This window comes from Ptychodera flava, chromosome 17, assembly GCF_041260155.1.
Source record: "Ptychodera flava strain L36383 chromosome 17, AS_Pfla_20210202, whole genome shotgun sequence".
Classification (NCBI taxonomy): Eukaryota; Metazoa; Hemichordata; class Enteropneusta; family Ptychoderidae; genus Ptychodera; species Ptychodera flava.
The window spans coordinates 33334136-33353803 of NC_091944.1; the positions used below are offsets into that span (position 1 = coordinate 33334136).

A 19668-nucleotide genomic window follows, 5' to 3' on the forward strand; every position below is an offset into this window, starting at 1 on the left:
ACCGGCAGACTGTAAGCTGAGTGCACGGCACTGGCGGAGACCGAAGTAGAGGCAGAACCGGAAGTAGGCCATGCGTTGGGAGTTGTATGTGCGTTTCGTTGACTCTGCATACGCTGCTTGTTTGTATTTTGAGAGGTCGCCGTCCAGTTCCAGGAGTTGGCGTTGGTGTAGAGGCCCTGTAGTAACAGAGAGTAGGAATCATTGGTCATATGATAATGCCAGTTGCGTAATGGGTGCAGTGCACGAGTGTGGAGAATGTCCACGGCCTTGAAGTAATGTTTAACTTCGTGTAAGCGCGATAGTGAGTCCGCAAGATTATCTCTCGTGTTGACGTATCTTGCTGTAATATAGAAATTCGAAAGGGCCGAAAGCCAGAAAAGTTCGCGCAGCCAGGTCATGGCTGTAGTATTGCGGGACGTGCCGGAGTTGATCATATACATCGTGGTAGTATTGTCCGTATATACTACGATGTGGCGCTGGTCCCAGAAGTGATGCCACCGCTTGCAAGCGAGTAGTATTGTGTAGAGTTCTTGCAAGTTGATATGTGCGTCTGCAATTGTGGGGTGGTCCGTGGACCATCGCGTATAAAACCAGTCGTTCGCGTAAATGCCCGCTCCTGCCGTAGAGCACGCGTCGGTGGTGAAGATCTGTTGGGGCAACGGTGTTTCCTCGATGAAGAATGCCGTACCATTGAACGTTTTGCTCAGATTTGCCCACCAGCTGATGTCGGCTCGCGCTTGCTTGTTTAGGCGTATGTGGTGTGATTGACGTGAAACAGAGTTGGTCAAATCGATGAGACGTCGCAGAAATGTGCGACCGCCGCGGATAACTCGTGCTGCCCAGTTGAGTTTGCCGACTAGTTGTTGAAGCTCGCGTTTGGTTGCCCGCCGTTTGGGCAGCCAGCATGTAAGGAGATTGCTGAGGTCCTGCAGTTTGCTGCTGTCTAAGGACAATGTCCGGTTGTGCGTATTTATTTCAATGCCGAGGAACGTGAGGCATTGGGTGGGTGCGATCACTTTCTCCCAGTTAATAGTGAAGCCGAGTTGTTGTAGCAGTTGTAGTAACGCTTGGAATGTTTGCTCGCATTCCAGTTTGGAGTCCGCAATTATTAGGAAATCGTCGAGGTACACTATCACCACGTGGTACCCTTTTCTGCGCATCATTCTAGTGATACTCCTGGTAATGCGAGTGAAAATTTCAGGGCTTTTTGCTGCCCCGAAGGGCAGTCTCGTGTCAACCATGTAGGTCCATGATTGATTCCCTGCGAAGCGGTAACGGAGACCGGTAGCACGCTGAGAGTCTGCGCTTATGGGTACATGGCGGTAAGCGGATTTTAAGTCAACTTTGGCTAGAAAGGCGCCCGGTTTGCACGCTGAGACGGCGTTATCTATCGTTTCGTATTTGAAGGGAGTGGTCGACGCGTATGAGTTCACGCTTTTATATCGACGGGCTGGCTGCAGTCGTGGATGAGTCGAACTTTATTTGAGTCTTTCTTAGGTATGGCGCCTAAGCTGCTAACGATTCGCGGTTGATTATGGTAATTCTGTAGTTACCGGCGGCGATTTCGTGGGCGATCTGGCGCTCGACCGCGTCGCGATAAGCCGGATTGGTGCAGGAGGCGATAGTTGGACCTTTCGACTTTATGGAGGGGTGTGCCAGGGTCGATGATATTGAAGCCATAGGTAATGCCGTGCAGAAGGAAGTCGCGGTCAATATCGTTCTGTAGTTCATTTTCCCATGTCGTCAGGCAGTCAGTCAGAGGGCTAGCCACCTTATGCTATGTTTGGCTGATGGAGTTGTTGTTCCGGAATGCTTTGTGGCGATACTGTGGGTGGTCTTTGTGACAGCCCTCCTCGATGCACACATGCGCGTAGCGACAGGATGACCGTTGGCAGCCGGTTTGATTTTGGAAGTCGAAACAGATCTCCTTGCCATTGGAGTCGTAATGCCGGCCTTTTGTTGGTTTCTTGGAAACGTTTCCTTTTGTCTGAGTAGTGTCTCTTTTATCGAGATGATATAATGAGAGGTGCAGGTCGACAGAGCCCCATGCGAGTGAGTCCGCCGCTTGCTTTTTTCGATACTCGTGGTCATATCGCAGAACTGATGCGGATGTGAAGGATTGCGCGTAATCGCCGATGTTGATTGTATGGTCGAGGTAGGCTAATGTGTCCTTCGGAGACATACCGCGGTTAATTAATGTCTTTAAGATGCGGGCGTTGGCCGATATCCACTGAGGGAGGGAAACTTGGCCCGGTTTTGGTCTCTGCTTGGATGTTCGCATTATTAGTTTCATGTCCCCGTCGGCCGCGAGTTCGGCCTCGTCAGTTGCATCGAGCGAACCGTTTTTGGTGGTAATAAAGTCCGGAATGAGTAACGGTTTACGCTCACCTTTCACAGAACTCTGGTCGTTGGTACGCTTGATGTGCTGGTCTGATATGATGTCCTTGAGCGCGCGCTGTCGCCTAGCTCTTCGAGAAGGGCGTTCAAGTCGCTATTTTTGGCCAGGGACTTCGTAGTCACCTCTGCTGTCGCCGCCGCACCTGCAGGTTGGTCTGGAATTGCCTGTTGCTGGGGATCCAGAGGAGCTTGGTTTTCGCGTAAGTTGGTCCGTGCGTGGCGGAGCATACTGCGTTGACCGATAGGCAATTCAAGAGCGATGATGTCTTCGTCGCTGAGGCGTTTGAGTACGTCCTTCGATGGGATGGCCTGTGCCGTTAGTATCCTGAATGTGTCTTCCGTAAGGCCTGCTGCCTCGCACCATGCTTGGAAAGTTTGTTCGGTGCTCCCATTGTTGTAAGTTATCGCATACAATACACCATATGGAATATGTTGTGTTTCATTTATTTTTAACCATCTTGACCTGTGATGATAAATATAGACTTGGCAGGAAATGGGTTAAAGGCCCATGAGCTGCAACTCTGCGAAATTTGTCCAAACTCAAGGTACCTCCAATTTCCTCAGATATTCATTGCAATCTACAAATTGAACGATATAGTCATTAACTACGCCTCAACGTTTGCTTGTGGCAGGATAGGCAAAACAAAAACAGATTTTTATTATTTAAATTTCATGTTGTTTTCAAAAGTTTGCTTGTTATGTGAAAAACAGAATGAATCCCTTTCCTGTCTTTCAGTGGGTTGCACCATGTTGTATTTGCATTCAAATGTGTACATGTACATGCACCATTTATGCTGGTTATCATGTAGTTGTATGGAGGCACCTATATTTGGGTGCAGCACCCATTTATTATTTTTCTCACTGAAACCTCCCCATGCAGTCCCACTCAGTGGATAATTATACTTGAGTAAACATCTCTGAGTAAGAACATTTCTATGAACTATTTAATCTAAATAAAAAATTATGAAAAATAATGTTGAAAGTTGCAGCTCATGTGCCTTTAATAATCCTTCATAGGAAGATATGTATCTATAATAATTAAACTCTTCATTTTCATGCTTTTTTTACAATTCCAGAAATCAATCTGATCAAAGCCAAGACTTGATTTCTGCAAGAAATTGCAACCCTGACAATAGAAGTACTAATACACTGTCAATGGCTCTTGACAGGTCAGTATTTTTTGTATCACTGATATATGTTATATAAATCAAAGTCAACTTTATCATTTCACCTGTTTAACCCCCTCGACAAAGTTGCATAATAAACTCTATGCAACCAGACCATTGCAAGATGGTGTCTGTACAATTCTGGCAAGCACCAGCAATGACCATAGGTTATACGTACCTAATCAAACAAGCCAGTGACAAGAGGGCTGTTTCATCTACTGTTATATGTTTGAATTGTCTCTTCATCTCTAGGACAACTTCTTAGTACAGCTATCATATCACTGTTTGTCCATTGTTACTGTTTAAAATGGTACAGCCAAAGTGTGTTGCATTTATTTTTGTAATGATAACTTCAATATATTTTTTTTTTTTTGGGGGGGGGGCAGTTTCATACATTCTCTCTACAAATGTGTCAGGAGTATGTCTTTCTTTGATGGGTTTGGTTGTCGCAACCATGCTCATATATATATATATATATATATATATATATATATATATATATATATATATATATATATATATATATATATATCTGTGTGTGTGTGTGTGTGTGTCTGTGTGTGAATGGTGTAGAATATGGCATTTCCACACTTATTACATATGATAGCAATGTATTTGATAGTGCAACTGTCCAGAAGTACTCATTAATCAAAATTAAGATTTTTTGGTACCTTCACTCATTGAACAGATTCTTTACATGACATGTTTATAGACCCACACCTGTCATTATGTATGTGCATTGACTATTAATGTAGTAAATATATTAATCATATGCCATTGTACTCCACTCTATGATGTGACTTTGTTATACTTTCAATATGATAGGAGTTACCAAAGCTGTTGGATAGTCTTGGTAGTGTTGATACTCAAGAAGAAATGAAGAAGAAACCACATTGACTGACAACGGTCCACTCTAACCAAGGTATTATGTTAATGAGATGCGCTGAGGCTGCACTCAATGTTTTGTCTGTCCTATGTTCCTTGGATTTTGTCATGTTCAGTGCAATATTGGATTTCTTTTGGGGTGGATACCTGCTCGTGAATGTTTGGTGACCGGCACTGTTCATTCAGGAGGTTCTCTGCTGGTGTCGTCTTCTGGTATCTTGGATTTTGTTTTTGTGTTCCGTTGTCTCTTCAACAGGGCCGCCATTGCTTGAGTCTGCCGTCATTAGCATACACTGTTTCCACCTTGATGAATATTGGAAGGTATGTTGTCAACAATGCCTCGTTATCGAGAGTGAATTCTACCACATGGAAGAGATTGAAGGAGTTTAATATATGCAAGACTCCGAATACTAAGAGGGGTTGCACAGCTGGCAGATTAAAGCAACGGCTAATCAAAACTATTCTTACACCTCACCATCTGTTCAATCATCATAGACTTGCCAATCATCATAGACTTGCCCATTGTCAGCGTGGCAAGAAAACTGACAACCTTATGTTAACTGCTGGTGTCAACAATGGTAATTTAGTAATTGCTGATAGGACCGACTCCATTAAATCCATCACAGGGTATCGTCCGAAACCAGCATCACACGGTCATCGTCAGGTAAATCCGGATAACCTGATCAAAATAATTAGATCGTCATCTTATGATCAATGTAAAAATCTTTCTATTGGTTGTGGAATGCAAGATCTATCAACAACAAAGTTGCCACTGTGTGTGGACACATCCTTGAAAGCCAGATTGATGTATTTGTGGTGACTGAAACTTGGATAGCCAAGTCCAATCAATGTGCTGTGCCTCAAATCCGCTCAGGCCTCCCTGGATATAAAGTTCATCAAAATCCAAGGTCAGGTAGGAGAGGAGGTGGTGTAGCAGCTATCATGGGTAAACATCTCACAGTCAATCCAGATAAAGCCATTGCGGCTACGTTCCGATCTTTTGAACACTTGAGTATTTACATAACTCTTCCACGTGATCTTGTACACCTTGTTATCATCTACCGCCCACCACCATCCCGGAAAAATGGCGTAAATGTGACGACCTTTATGACCGAGTTTGCAACATTTATGGAGAGTATTGTAATTTCACCTGGTCGCCTGATTTTATTAGGTGACTTCAACTTTCACGTAGAAGATAAAAACCGGAAGGATACTCAGCAATTCATGGACTTGATAGAAAGTCTTGGTCTTAAACAACACGTGCATGGCCCTACTCATGAACGGGGGCACACACTGGATTTAGTTATTACTCGTATAAATGAACCGTGCGTCATGGAATTTCAGCTCAGTGACATTCTTCCATCGGACCATAGTTTAATCAGTTTTGTTACTGATCTATCACGTCCGCGTGTACCCCGTATTAAGCGCATTTCACGGAACATCTCATCGGTGACCTCTGATGACCTCAGTCAGGCCATTCACACTATTCAAAAACTCAAACTGACGGACTGTGTTACAGTTGATGAATCAATTGGCTGAGCGCTTCCATGAGGACATGTCATATGTATTGGATATTGTTGCTCCGGCCAAGGTGAAAATTGTCCGTGACAAACCACACACCCCTTGGTATGACACGACCCTGCGTGAAGCCAAATGTGATCTTCGGCAAGTTGAAAGGCAATGGAGGAAAAATCCGCTTGAAGTAAACAGATTGATCTTTACGGCAAAACGTGCGAACTATAATAGACTCTGTACTGAAGCACTTGCATCTTATCACAGGAATCGTATTGAAACAGCTGATCAGACTAAACTATTTAGCATCGTTGACGATTTAATAGGTGAAAAGAAATCCTCTGCTTCAGTTTTACCAATTCATGATGATAAAACTCAATTGGCTCAGTCTTTTTCAGACTTCTTTTCAAACAAAATTTCTAAGCTCAGGGACCAATTTCCAAAGTCCTTGGCCTTAGAAAGGTTAATGAGTCACTACCGTATTCTTTTAACGAGTTCACTCCTGTTACTAAAGCCAGTCTTATTAAAATCATTGATGCCATGAATTCTAAGTCTTGTGCACTAGACCCTATTCCGACTAAACTGTTGAAACTGTGTCTTCCTAATGTAATACATGATTTAGTCAAAATAGTGAATGCCTCATTTCATTCGAGTACAGTTCCTAAAATGTACAAGCAAGCTCTAGTTCGCCCTTTATTGAAAAAGCCCAGTCTTGACTCAAATGTTTTATCCAATTATAGGCCTGTTTCTAATCTGTTATTTGAGCATAAATTTCTGGAGAGAGTTGTTTTAATCCAACTTGATGTGTATTTTAGTCAGTTTTCTTTGTATTCTAAATACCAGTCGGCCTACAGACATAATCATAGCACAGAAAGTGCCTTACTGAGAGTTCAAAATGACATTTTACGTGCACTTGACAGTCATAAAGAAGTTATTCTTTCACTACTTGATTTGACCGCTGCGTTCGACACTATCAATCACAAGGTATTGTTGTATCGCTTAGAGCACAGGTTTGGCATTAAGGGCAAGGCACTTGCTTGGTTTCAGTCCTACCTATGTGATAGAACTCAGACTGTGTGTATTGATGGTATATTGTCAACCCCAAGTGATCTTGATTGTGGTGTCCCTCAGGGAAGTGGGCTGGGCCCAATACTTTTCACGCTGTACGCGGCACCATTAGAAGACATAATTATCAAACATGCACTGGATTTGATGTTATTTGTAGATGATACTCAGTTGTATCTGATATGTGAGCGTGCTGTCGACTCAGCATTCATAGTTGAACATTGTATTGATGATATTCGTCAATGGATGATTGAAAATCGGTTGGTTTTGAATGATGCTAAGACAGAAGTGATCCACTTCTGTTCAAAGTTTAAGAAATCAGTTGATCTGTCATCTCTTCGAGTAGGGACCACTGATGTTACTATGTCTAAATCTGTTCGTGATCTGGTGTTTATTTAATTGCTGTGCAGATATGAGTACTCAAATTTTGAAATTATGTCAGTGTGCATCGTTCGCTCTACATAGAATTGGTCGTATTAGAAATGTTTTAGATCGTTCAAACACTGAAAGACTCGTGCATGCTTTTGTAACATCACGTCTCGATTACTGCAACAGCTTGCTGTTCGGTATTGAAGACAAATACCTCTGTAAACTTCATTACTTCAAAATTCTGCTGCTCGTCTAGTTACACGCACAAAAATGCATGAACACATCACACCAGTGAGACGTGAGCTGCACTGGTTGCCTATCCATGCTAGAATTAATTTCAAAATTCTTCTTTTTGTGTATAAAATTTTGCATGATCAAGCACCTGCTTATCTTTCTGATCTTATCACAGTTCACGTTCCTAAACGGTTTACACGCTCAGCGTTCACACCAATTTTGGAGCCGGTGAACTGGGAACAGAAACATTTTGGTTACCGTTCTTTTTCTAATGCTGCTCCCACTTTATGGAATGCCTTACCAAGAGAAATTAGATTGTCACCATCTGTTGCCTCTTTTAAAACATCTCTGAAAACATATCTCTTCAGAAAGTACTATAATGATTAAGTCATCGTTTTGATGTTCGTATCATGTTGCATTGTAGAGTTTGTATTTTTAACGGAGTATTTTAATGTACTTGTTGTATTTTAACCAGAGCATTTTTATGGTACTTTTATTATTATTGTATTTTCATCTTGTATTTTATTGTAAAGCGGTTTGATATTTTATTGATGGAAATCGCTTTAGAAAAATAAATTATTATTATTATTATTATTATTATTATTATTATTATTATAGTTGCACTCATGCTGCATACTTCTCTCTGTGTTGTGTTTTTGTTGCTCATTTTTGGACACCATGGCGCAAAGAGCCAAAGTTATCCTATGTCACCCTAATCTATGTTGTGTATGTGTGTGTGTCCCTTGGTCTGCCTGTTGGTCGACAGATTTTTTTGCACTCATACATACATGTACCCTAAAGGAGAAGTTCACCAAGGATGATTTTTACATGTTTGCTGGCTTTGGGGTCACTTACCCCGGAAAAGCTATTTTTGCCATATATAACTCACGCGATTTTTTACAAAACCCATAAAAATACTACAGGAAGTTGCCATGTAATTTGAATCATGGGAAAAAAGCGCCGGGCTTGGCGCTTGCATCATGTGATGTGGAAGGGACCATGTTCCTATGAGTATGGCATTGTCAACTCACCCATGCTCAAACCAGGCTGTGCATATTTACATAACTTTTGTTTATACTGAGTATCCTTGCATAAATAATGAATCACTTACTTGTAGGATAAACTGTTCACTGTCAGATTTTGTGTTGCTGTTTACTACTAATCTACCGTATCCACCACAAGCTTCAGGAATACATGGTTATAGGAATATAGTCAGAACTATCAGTCCACTTCATTGTTACACAGCTGAGAAAGCTTGTGGTAGATTCGGTGGTTAGTAGTAAACAGCAACATAAAATCTAACTGTGGACAGTTTATTATAAGTGATTCATTGTTTATGAAGGATACTGAGTATAAACAATAGTTATGTAACTACACACAGCCTGGTTTGAGCATGGGTGAGTTAACAATGTCATGACCATCAGAAGATGGTACCTTCCACATCACATGATGCAAGTACCAAGGCTGTTGCTTTTTTCCCATGATTCAAATAACATGGCAACTTCCTGTACTATTTTTATCAGCTTTTGTAAAATATAATGTGAGTTATAAATGGCGAAAATAGCTTTTCCGGGGTAAATGACCACAAAGCTAGCACATATGTAAAAATCATCTTTGGTGAACTTCCCCTTTAAGAACCATTACGTCCAATGTCATATAATTTGGTATTTAGCATTATCGTGATAAGGTCTAGATCTCATTATACCTTATCATATACCTACATTCACGTGCCTGTGTAAGCTATGGGAGAAAGCGCCCTCAGATCTGTGCATTTTTTACGTATCACGCCCCGGCCCGGTGCCCAAATAAGGCAATCGCGTGCATTTCTGAACTATTTCGATTCTGGTTACTACGCGCGTTGCAATGCTATCCGCCAACGTTCCAATCGTACACAAAGCCAGCGCGAGATTAGGAAAACGTCTGCTCGCTCAGATCGTAGTTGCGCGTGGCGACAGTGGAGCCGCGCAGGTGACATCGGCTTTTATTTCTAAATTCTTTTGAAATCCTTTGTATACTAAGTGCGTGCCTGTTCAGTATAAATTACCAAAACTGACAACACGCTTTTGTCCTTCTAACACCTCGATTTCAGCCTTGATCTCTGTTGGTCACGTACAGTACGAATGTTGTTTTGCGCGTTCTAGAATTCTGCATGTAACAAATGACGTCATTATGTATGTCAATCCGCGACGGGAAGCGGCCATCGTCATTTCTGAAAAACTGACACAAATGGCGATGAATTTTTGATATCGCACGCATTTTGATCTCCCAAACAATGTTCAATATTATGTAAACTACATATTTACCATTTCATAAGGTATATGATAAAACCTTTACTGCCCTGATACGGCTTTTGCGGCCCTTGGTCGTACGGCGTAAGGGCCCTCGCACGCTCAGGCCCTTCCGCGTACGACCTCGGGCCGCAAAAGCCGTATCAGGGCCGTAAAGATTATTATTGGGGTAGCTTGTTAACTAATTGCTGATTGCATATATAATTAATTTCAATAATTAGGCTATTTTCATATGGCACAATATGGAGCTTTTCACGTGCACTATGAAGACCTTATAAACTATGTGCGTACCTAAATCTACGCTACCTTATAATGCCACAGAAATAGTTTTTGGTAGATAAGAGCAAATATTGGACCAGAAATGTTTACCATAATTTCGGTTGACCTCTGACCTACTTTTGCCGATCTCTTTGTGCATAACATGGTCATGTAGAGACATGGTATTTGGTGACATGTGACACCGTATGGGGCTATCAACGTTAGGCCTACTTTGTTGATTGTTTGGGCTCCACCAATGGCTGCTTACAGCTTTTTCTTATTGTTTTCTGCCATATATTTCTTTACAAATTTACACGGTTACCCATATTCCATTCAGTGTCAATTCCAATAAGTCTTCTGTTGTTAATTTACATATACATAAAGATCTCATTTTCTTGGCTGCTGCAATGTCTTCCTAAGTCAGGCCCCTCGGCTATGGTATCCACATGTCTCATTTGATTATTTATGCAAACCAATCTATTGTTTTTAAATTATTTGAATATTGGTTGATATCATTTTTTATAAACATATTTGAAACTTAGTCATTTTACCATATTTAAAATTGTTTTCTTTTGCCTTTTTTGTAATTGTTGTAACAGCATTTTTATCATTTGTTGACATTTTTATATTCAATTATTGCTGTCAGTGAAAAGCCAACCAAGGTCTGTCAGTGTGTTGTTCATTAAGTCATCTCAATGATAGCATTTAGAATTCTTAAAGCATATCATATTCTTCATATTTTGCTCAACTGAATATCAAAGTGAAGGAACGTAGCTCTCATATCAGTAATTTAGAAAACAAATGGTGAAAGTACAGCTTACTGCTCTGTACATTTAAAAACAGAAGAAAAATAGACCACTATAAATTATCACATTGACATCATACTGTTATGCATTTGTATTTATGTAGATGTAGTCTGGAATATGCTGTCCAAGTACTAACTTACCATGTGGAACAAATGCAGTTGGAGTACATCACAAGAAGTGTTGACGACGATGATGATAGCTGCTATCAACACCTGAACATTTTAAGGTCAAATTTTTGGCAAACAGCTGTGAGGGCCATAAATCGGTCTGATTTCCATCCAAACAAACTTATGAAAGTGACATTTATTGGTGAAAGTGCAGTTGATGATGGGGGACCCAGAAGAGAATTTTGCAGTCTATTGATGAATGCTGTAAAAACATGTGGTATTCTTGAAGGAAAGGAGAACAATCTCAGCTTTTCTCATGATCTGCATCCTGGCTGAGAGAAGGTATTTCATCGCAGGCAAGATGGCTGCTATATCTATTTGCCATGGTGGTCCAGGCCTACAATGCTTGAGCCAAGCAACCTTCCAGTATATGGCAAGAAGCTGTGTGGTAGACAAGATAGACATTGATGAAATTCCTGACTATGAATACAGCTTCTAGCCAAACAGGTGAAATTTTTAACTTTAATCTGCCATGTGTTTATATGGTTACAATAAATATCTGTTGTCTGTATGTCCATCTGTCTGCCCATCCTGCTGATGCCAAACTTGAGAAATGCTGCACTGATCATCCCAGTGTTTGGTGTGTAGATGTATCAGAGGTTGAAGATAGGCTTTTGTTTCAAAATGATCAGTCTACTTCAAAATTCATGCAAATAATGATCAAATTGCCTTTGTATTTATTTGTTGCTGTTAGTTGTTTGCCCATCTGTCTGTTTGTTTGGTGTCCATGGCCCATTCTGTTCCACTGATAATTAAAATTTGTTTGTCCAAGCATCATAGAATTTGACGCATGGCATGTTATTAGAAAAATACAATTTACTGCTCATTGGCATTGAAAATAAATTCAGGAATTTAGTTATATCTAATTTACTTCAATCTATAAGGGCATAGCTGAAGAATAACAGACCTTAATTGAGATTTAAGATGTTGATTTGTTCATACACACAAGTTGGTGGACAAAATGTTAATTGTAGGGTGACCTTTGACCTCCCTTTGCTCAGCGCTTTCTCTATAATACTGGTAAATGTAGTCCTTTGTACTGGCCTGTCAGGGAGCATAATGTTTTCAGCTACCATAGACAATAGTCAATAGATGCTCTTGGGAAGGGTATCCATCCGGCATCAGTATGTATGTATGTATGTATGTATGTATGTATGTATGTATATGTATGTATGTATGTATGTATGTATGTATGTGTGTGTGTGTGTGTGTGTGTGTGTGTGTGTGTGTGTGTGTGTGTGTGTGTGTGTATGTATGTATGTAAGTAAGTATGTATGTATGTATGTCGACTCAAGTATTTTTAGAACGACAGTACTTACAGACTTGATATTTGTTGTGTACACGCAAACTACAACCTATGTGGTTTTCATTTTCTGATTTTGTTGATAATATGAAAATTAGCTCAATTAAGCTGTTTTTGATAAAAAATCTTCTCATAACCACTGGTCAGACAGCTTTGATATTTGTTATACAGGTCCCCAGAAAGGTCCGAACTTATTTGTTCAAATTGTTATAAAATATGCAAATTTGTATTTTTAAGGCAATTATTGTCATTTTTGGTCAAAAACATTGTTTCTCAAAAGTTACTCATCTGATAACATTTGTTGTCAAACCGCTTGTGCAAGTGTCCACCTAGTGTCAGAGACAGATGGCAAAGACACTGTAGGCATAGATGGCAGTTTTCAATGCCTTCTATTGAAGAATGTCTATGTACATAAGGGTCTGTAAGTATGAGCCATACTGAAAAAATTCTTCTGCTACAATAATGCAATGTATTGCCAAAGGACCTCTGCACTTATTATACATCTAGATATGCTATGTACATCCTCTAAACTGTCCATGTCTATAGTAACTTCAGCGAGGATTGGCCCTATGTCTAAAACTTTGGATTACCTTTACTAGATTGCAATATCCTTTCAATACAGATTCAGTCCAGTAATACTGATGAGGAACTCAGAACTGCTGTATCACGTATTGGAGCAGAAAGTGTTGCCAATATCACAGGTTGTACCGACCCCATCAATACGATCACATTAGATGTGAAGGATGCAATTATCCAAAATCTAACCACACATCACTGCGTATATAAAGCAATATCTGGGATAAACCAATTCTTAGATGGGTTGAATGTCTTGAATGTAAAGGATTTGGTGAGGAGAGAGCCTGGTATGTATACAGTCACTGCTAATTTTGCAAACAATTTTTTGAACAGGGACAAAACTAGACTGAAAGATCAGTCGCTAGACGAAGCTCCCTACGCTCCTGGGGAGCGTAGAGAGCACTCTTGAGTGACAGATCTTCCAGTCTTTGACAAAACGTTTTGAAAAGAACTACTGCCATGTGACAAGTGACCACTGTTATGAAGGTGATGGTAGCTTTTTGGTGCAATTGATAAAATTATAAGTTTTCAAAGTCTTCTTGTACCATTAACTATCTTTATTTAAATGAAACTTGATATGTACATGTGAAATAATGAACCATTGTCTTAAATACTAGCTTGTCTTACAAAATAGCTTTGTATTTCTTTAAAATCCAAAATGGCCAACTACAATAGTAGTTTTTTTTGCAAGAATGTAGTTCTTTGTTGGTATTTTCCTTGATTTAGGATCCATTGAACACTGTATGTGTTTCAGTAAGAAATTATAGCCATCAGCTGACTACTTCAAATCTATGTCTGTGGAATATAGTCCAAGTGGGTCAAGTAACAGATTGGAAGAAGAAAAAACAATCTACTACTGGTTCGAATTCATTGATGAATGTGCTAAAGGTCAGTAAAAGAAAAGTTTAAACCAGAAAATGTGGTGCTTTACGTATGTCATGTGATGTTTGGCAGTCGTTTATACTACTACAATTAAACTCTATTCTGCTGTCATTGTCATAAGATATTGCATCAATTTTCAGCTCCGCTGTCAGCAAAATGAAGCTTATCAAATAGGCTAATTTTCCAGCAGCATCTGGTGGCGTCTGTCAGTCCGTCATCGGTCAACAATTGCCTTCTCAAACTGCACCTCTGATTGCTTGGAAGTTATATGCAGTTCACTTGGGGTGACCTCAGTTAGGTTTCTTCAAATTGTGGAGAAATGAGGGTATTTGTATTTTTAAGGCAATCTTTGTAATTTTTGGTCAAAAAATCTTTAAAAATAATCAAAACTGCAGGTTAGATAGCTTTTACATTTGGGATATATGTGCAAAGGGATGACCATTTTCGTATTTATTCACATTGTGCTAAACTATGCAAATTTTTATTTTAAGGCAATTTTGTCATTTTTGTACAAACCTTTTCTTTATCAAAATCACCTGTCTGACTGCTTTGAAATTTGGTATAGAGGTTCATAGGGTTAACCAAATTATGCTGAATTCCACAATTTTAAGGCAATTTTTAGCTCATATTTGGTATTTATATAAATACAAAAAAGAGCTTATATGATGAGTCGGTGGCATCTGTATGTCTATCTGTCTGTATGTATGTATGTGGGTATGTATGTGCGGATGTATGTCCTTCACACACAAAGGCTTCCATACCGCCAAAGCTACCATCTCAGTATTTGGTGTACAGGTAGATGCAGGGGTTGAGATGTGACGTTGTTCAAATGAACGCGTCAGTGTCAAAAATATGCAAATGAGGTAAGAAAATGGGAAATCCTGTAAATGTGCAGGAGTAGTGACTGAAACAGGCACTTCACTGACTTTGAGTCATTTCCTGTCATTGTTTATGAACAGCTAGTGTCGGGAAAATCTGAAGCGTCACGGCATTGTAGCAAGCGTCACGGCGATCAACGCAAGCGTCACGGAGACGTGATGCTTGAAGGGCCTAGGGAGAACACTGGCTACATATTAACAGACCTGCTCAAACCATAGACAGTAGGGGGGGGAAGACTGTATATGCAAGAACTAAGACGGGTCTAGCTGTTTCTGGCTATGCATGTTGCTAAAGTTGAACCTCCAGTACCTAAGTTTCAGACCTTATTAGTCCCCACGGACACCGTCCGGGGGGACTTATAGGTTTGGTCATGTCCGTGCGTGCGTCCGTCCGTGCGTGCGTGCGTGCGTGCGTGGTGTGGTGCGTCCGTCTGTTCACACAGATATCTCAGAGATGCAAGAAGCGATTTCATTCAAACTTGGTACAAGGATTACTCATATGTCATACAGATGCACGTCTATTTGTTTTGTGATACGATCCAATATGGCCGCCAGGCGGCCATTTTATTACGATTTTTTCATGTACAGAGCCATAACTCAGACATGTTTCAACGATTTTATTCAAAGTTGGTACAAGGACATTGACCAATGTCATTGATATGCACGTCAATTTGTTTTGTGATACGATCCAATATGGCCGCCAGGCGGCCATTTTATTACGATTTTTTCATGTACAGAGCCATAACTCAGACATGTTTCAACCGATTTTATTCAAAGTTGGTACAAGGACATTGACCAATGTCATAGATATGCACGTCAATTTGTTTTGTGATACGATCCAATATGGCTCGCCAGGCGGCCATTTTATTACGATTTTTTCATGTACAGAGCCATATCTCAGACATGTTTCAACCGATTTTATTCAAAGTTGGTACAAGGACATTGACTAATGTCATAGATATGCACGTCAATTTGTTTTGTGATACGATCCAATATGGCCGCCAGGCGGCCATTTTATTACGATTTTTTCATGTACAGAGCCATAACTCAGACATGTTTCAACCGATTTTATTCAACGTTGGTACAAGGACATTGACCAATGTCATAGATATGCACGTCAATTTGTTATACATATATACGTCAATTTGTTATGTGATACGATCCAATATGGCCGCTAGGCAGCCATTTTATTACGATGTTTTCATGTACAGAGCCATAACTCAGATATGTTTCGACCGATTTTATTCAAAGTTGGTACAAGGAGATTGACTAATGTCATACATATGCATGTCAATTGTTATGTGATACGATCCAATATGGCTGCCTTGCGGCCATTTTGTTACGACTTTTTCATGTACAGAGCCATAATACTCTCAGGCATATCTCAACCGATTTTATTCAAAGTTGGTGCAAGGACATTAACCTATGTCATACATATGTATGTCAATTTGTTTCATGATATGATCCAATATGGCTGCATGGCAGCCATTTTGTTACAATTTTTTCGTGTCCTTAGCCAAAACTTGGGCATGTCTCAACTTATTTTATTCACCAATTTTAATCATTGTACAAGGACAGTGACCTATGTCATACATATGCACATTGATTTGTTTTGTGATACAATCATTTTTGCCGATTTTGTCATTTTTGGACCTATTTCATGTCCAGCATAACTCAGACATGTATCAAGCAAATTTATTCAAAGTTGGTACAAGGACATTGACTTATTTATACATATGTATGTCGATTGGTTTCACGAGATGGTCCAATATGCCACATGGTAGCAATTTTGTTATGGTTGTTTCATGTCGAGAGCCATACTCTGGCAAGTCTCAACTGATCTTATTCAAAGTTGGTACATGTACATTGACTTACGTCATACATATACGTGTTGAGTTTTGAAACAGTAAGATCAAATATTGCTGCATGGCGGTGATTTTGTTACAATTTTCAAATGTACAGAGCCATATCAGACATATTTCCACCAGTATCATTCGAAGTTGGTACAAGGACATTGACGTACGAGTATTTCATACATATGCTCGTCAATTTGTTTCACGTCATGTAGCAGTAATATGTCAATTAATGAAGTTTTGTAAGTAGGCTGATATGTCAAGAAATATGTACTGCATCAATTCATGCAACTTTATACAGATGATAACTGATGTTAAGCTCACATTGCTTTAAAATTGAAAAAGACATTTTTCAGTGTCATTTTAATTAATTTGTAATTGCATAAGTAATGAACTTTCCTAATTAGGGTGATATAGCCATAATTAATACAACGTCAAATGTGATGAAACTTGATACAGATGTTGATCTCATAGTGTTGTAAATACTGCATCAAACTTTATGAAATATGGTACCAGTGATAATCTGTCAAGTGTTAGAATTGTGTGCACAAATGTTTTGCACATCCTGTTGATTAATTCCTAGTTGACTCATTTTCTGAACTTTAGGATGGTGGCCTACATTGGTTTTATGTTTTCATCACCATGGAACTCATTCTTGGCCATTGAGCGTCATCTGTATCAAAGTATTTTATCACAGACCTAATTAATGAAGAGGACTCTATCCTCTCTGAGGACATGTAATCAAAGTACCCATTAACAAGTGGGGACTGTGTCATCAACGATGACTTGTTTACCGTACTTTTGTCATTCTTATTTTTCTGGTTTAAATATTTCTTGTTGTTTTTCTGGATGTACTGTGCAGAAATCATTATCATAACATAAACGTAGGATTTTCCTGCACTGAACAGATAAAAACAACATTTATTGTTGATCTTTGGTACCCATACTGGTATGTACCAATTCTTATCCAATTTGAGCGACACCATATAATTACAGTATTCTTTGCAATTTTCGGTCAAAAAATTTGTTTCTTAAAAACTACCAGGCCACTGGAATAAGGTATCACTTTCTTCATCAACACATGTCACAAATAGTATTTCTGTACATAACACAGCAGAGGTGTATCAGCCGTTCGGTCGTTTTGTTTATTCTAGCATTAGAGGTACAAAAAGGAGATAATTACTTCGTTCACATTTACAATCCAACTGAAATTCGGGGCAACCCAAAATAATTGTCCTTTTGGGAATAGATTTGGGCAGCGTTCGCACTTATCCACACTTACCGGTACCAGAATACGTAAATTTACTGTCCTTTGTGACCTCTGACCCGTCAAAGTTCAAAATGGCACATATGAATAATGGCGGGCTGTTTCTACTGTTCATGATTTTTCCTGTGTGTTTTACGCACAAGTAGGGTAAATATGACCACCACTTGCCCTTTTGATCATCAGAGAGATCTTCACTATTTATTTGATGAGCATAGGGTATATGTACGACAGTGGTGAAGAAATAACCAGTGCACAGCATTGCGTCTCTTACTTGCACAGTGAATCACATGACGTGGTCTCGCTTGCAGAGCAAAAGTTGGCGGGAAGATAATAGCTCTGAGTATAGGGATGATAAAGACTGGATTTAAGATTTCAATAAGTGTAAACTTTAGTTTCATACGCTGCTTGTTTTGTGTGAATAGTGTGACTAGTTCAACTTCGATCCATGGCGGAGGCCAGGTCAACTGGGACCAGGGCCGACGCAACGTGTCCACACACGTGAATTTGTGTTAGCCCTGAACCTAACGTCTTGCCTGGACCAAATTACGTCGGCTCTAGGTTGACGCAGCGTGTCCACATTGGTTATTTTACGGCCTACCACTGGTGTCACACCGACACAAAGTGGTCAATCTGAACGACACAAATGTTATAATGATATCTGTCTCTCTCTGTGGCAGTCAGTTGATCAGTACATGTAATTTTTGTATGGGTATTTGTGTGATTTTTTGCTTTGAGCATGAATGTGTCTTATCTTGTTCCACCAATACCTTGAGAACCATCTCTGTATGCCATCTTAATGACCCCTACTTGACCTGGTATTTTTGTTGTTTTGAATATGCCAGTTTGACATAAAATACAGCAAGTCTGTCATGCTGTTCAACTGGCCTACTGCGCTTTGTTAAACACATGAGAAAAATACAAGGACGCAAGGTCATGCAATAGCATGAAAGTGATGAATTGGCATTTAGTTTGGTGGACAGATTGGGATGAGTAATTTGTCATGATTAGTTTAAGATCTGCATATTAATTTCATGATATGACGAAAACTTTGCAAAATTGTGTATTTCATTAACTGCAGAAAAGGGTCTTGCAAGTCTGATGCCGTATGTTGTGGGTTCAAACCCGATTGAAAACTAGCCGTATCATATACCAATTGTAATTTATGTTGACTCTGAAATTTGTGCTATTTATGTCTTGCAGGGAACCAGAAAGCAAAACTGAATAATAGGAGTAATGAAACCATTGAAGTGGTCATCACACTGGGTGACATTCTGTCATTCTTCACTGGCACACATACTATCCCCCACTAGGTTTTAAAGAAAGGCCATCCATAGAATTTACTACACTCTCTACTGTTCCGAATTCCAATACCTGTGCCAATACTCTGCGATTGCCAAGACATTTCGATTGTGCAGAAGAATTCACTGACAGAATGACATTTGCTCTAGCAAATAGTCGTGATTTTGGTAATGTCTAGTTAAAACAGTGTAATATGAAGGATTTAGGAAACAGTGTAGTGACATTTAGGTATGATATATGAAATCTTATCGCACGTCAGGCCCATCCATTAACCAGGGACCAGTATTGCTGTGCATTTCAAGCAATATATTACCCGCTCTTCAAGAGGAGAGTTGGTTATGGCTTGTATTCTACTGCCATACTGGTCTCTGATTGGTGGACGGGGCCAGACAGTGTGATGTTGAGATAATAATCTCCTGGGGGAAGGGGTGGCTATGCCCATTTGTGTTATAACACAATTGAC

General features: G+C 39.8%; 1 long non-coding RNA gene across 1 annotated transcript; it reads left to right on the forward strand.

Moving 5' to 3' along the window:
* Positions 1-4378: 4378 nt before the first annotated feature.
* On the forward strand, positions 4379-13339 carry LOC139116548 (uncharacterized). The gene is made up of 3 exons (XR_011548340.1): positions 4379-4485; positions 11084-11594; positions 13073-13339. It is a non-coding gene; the product is annotated as an uncharacterized lncRNA (long non-coding RNA).
* Positions 13340-19668: the final 6329 nt, after the last annotated feature.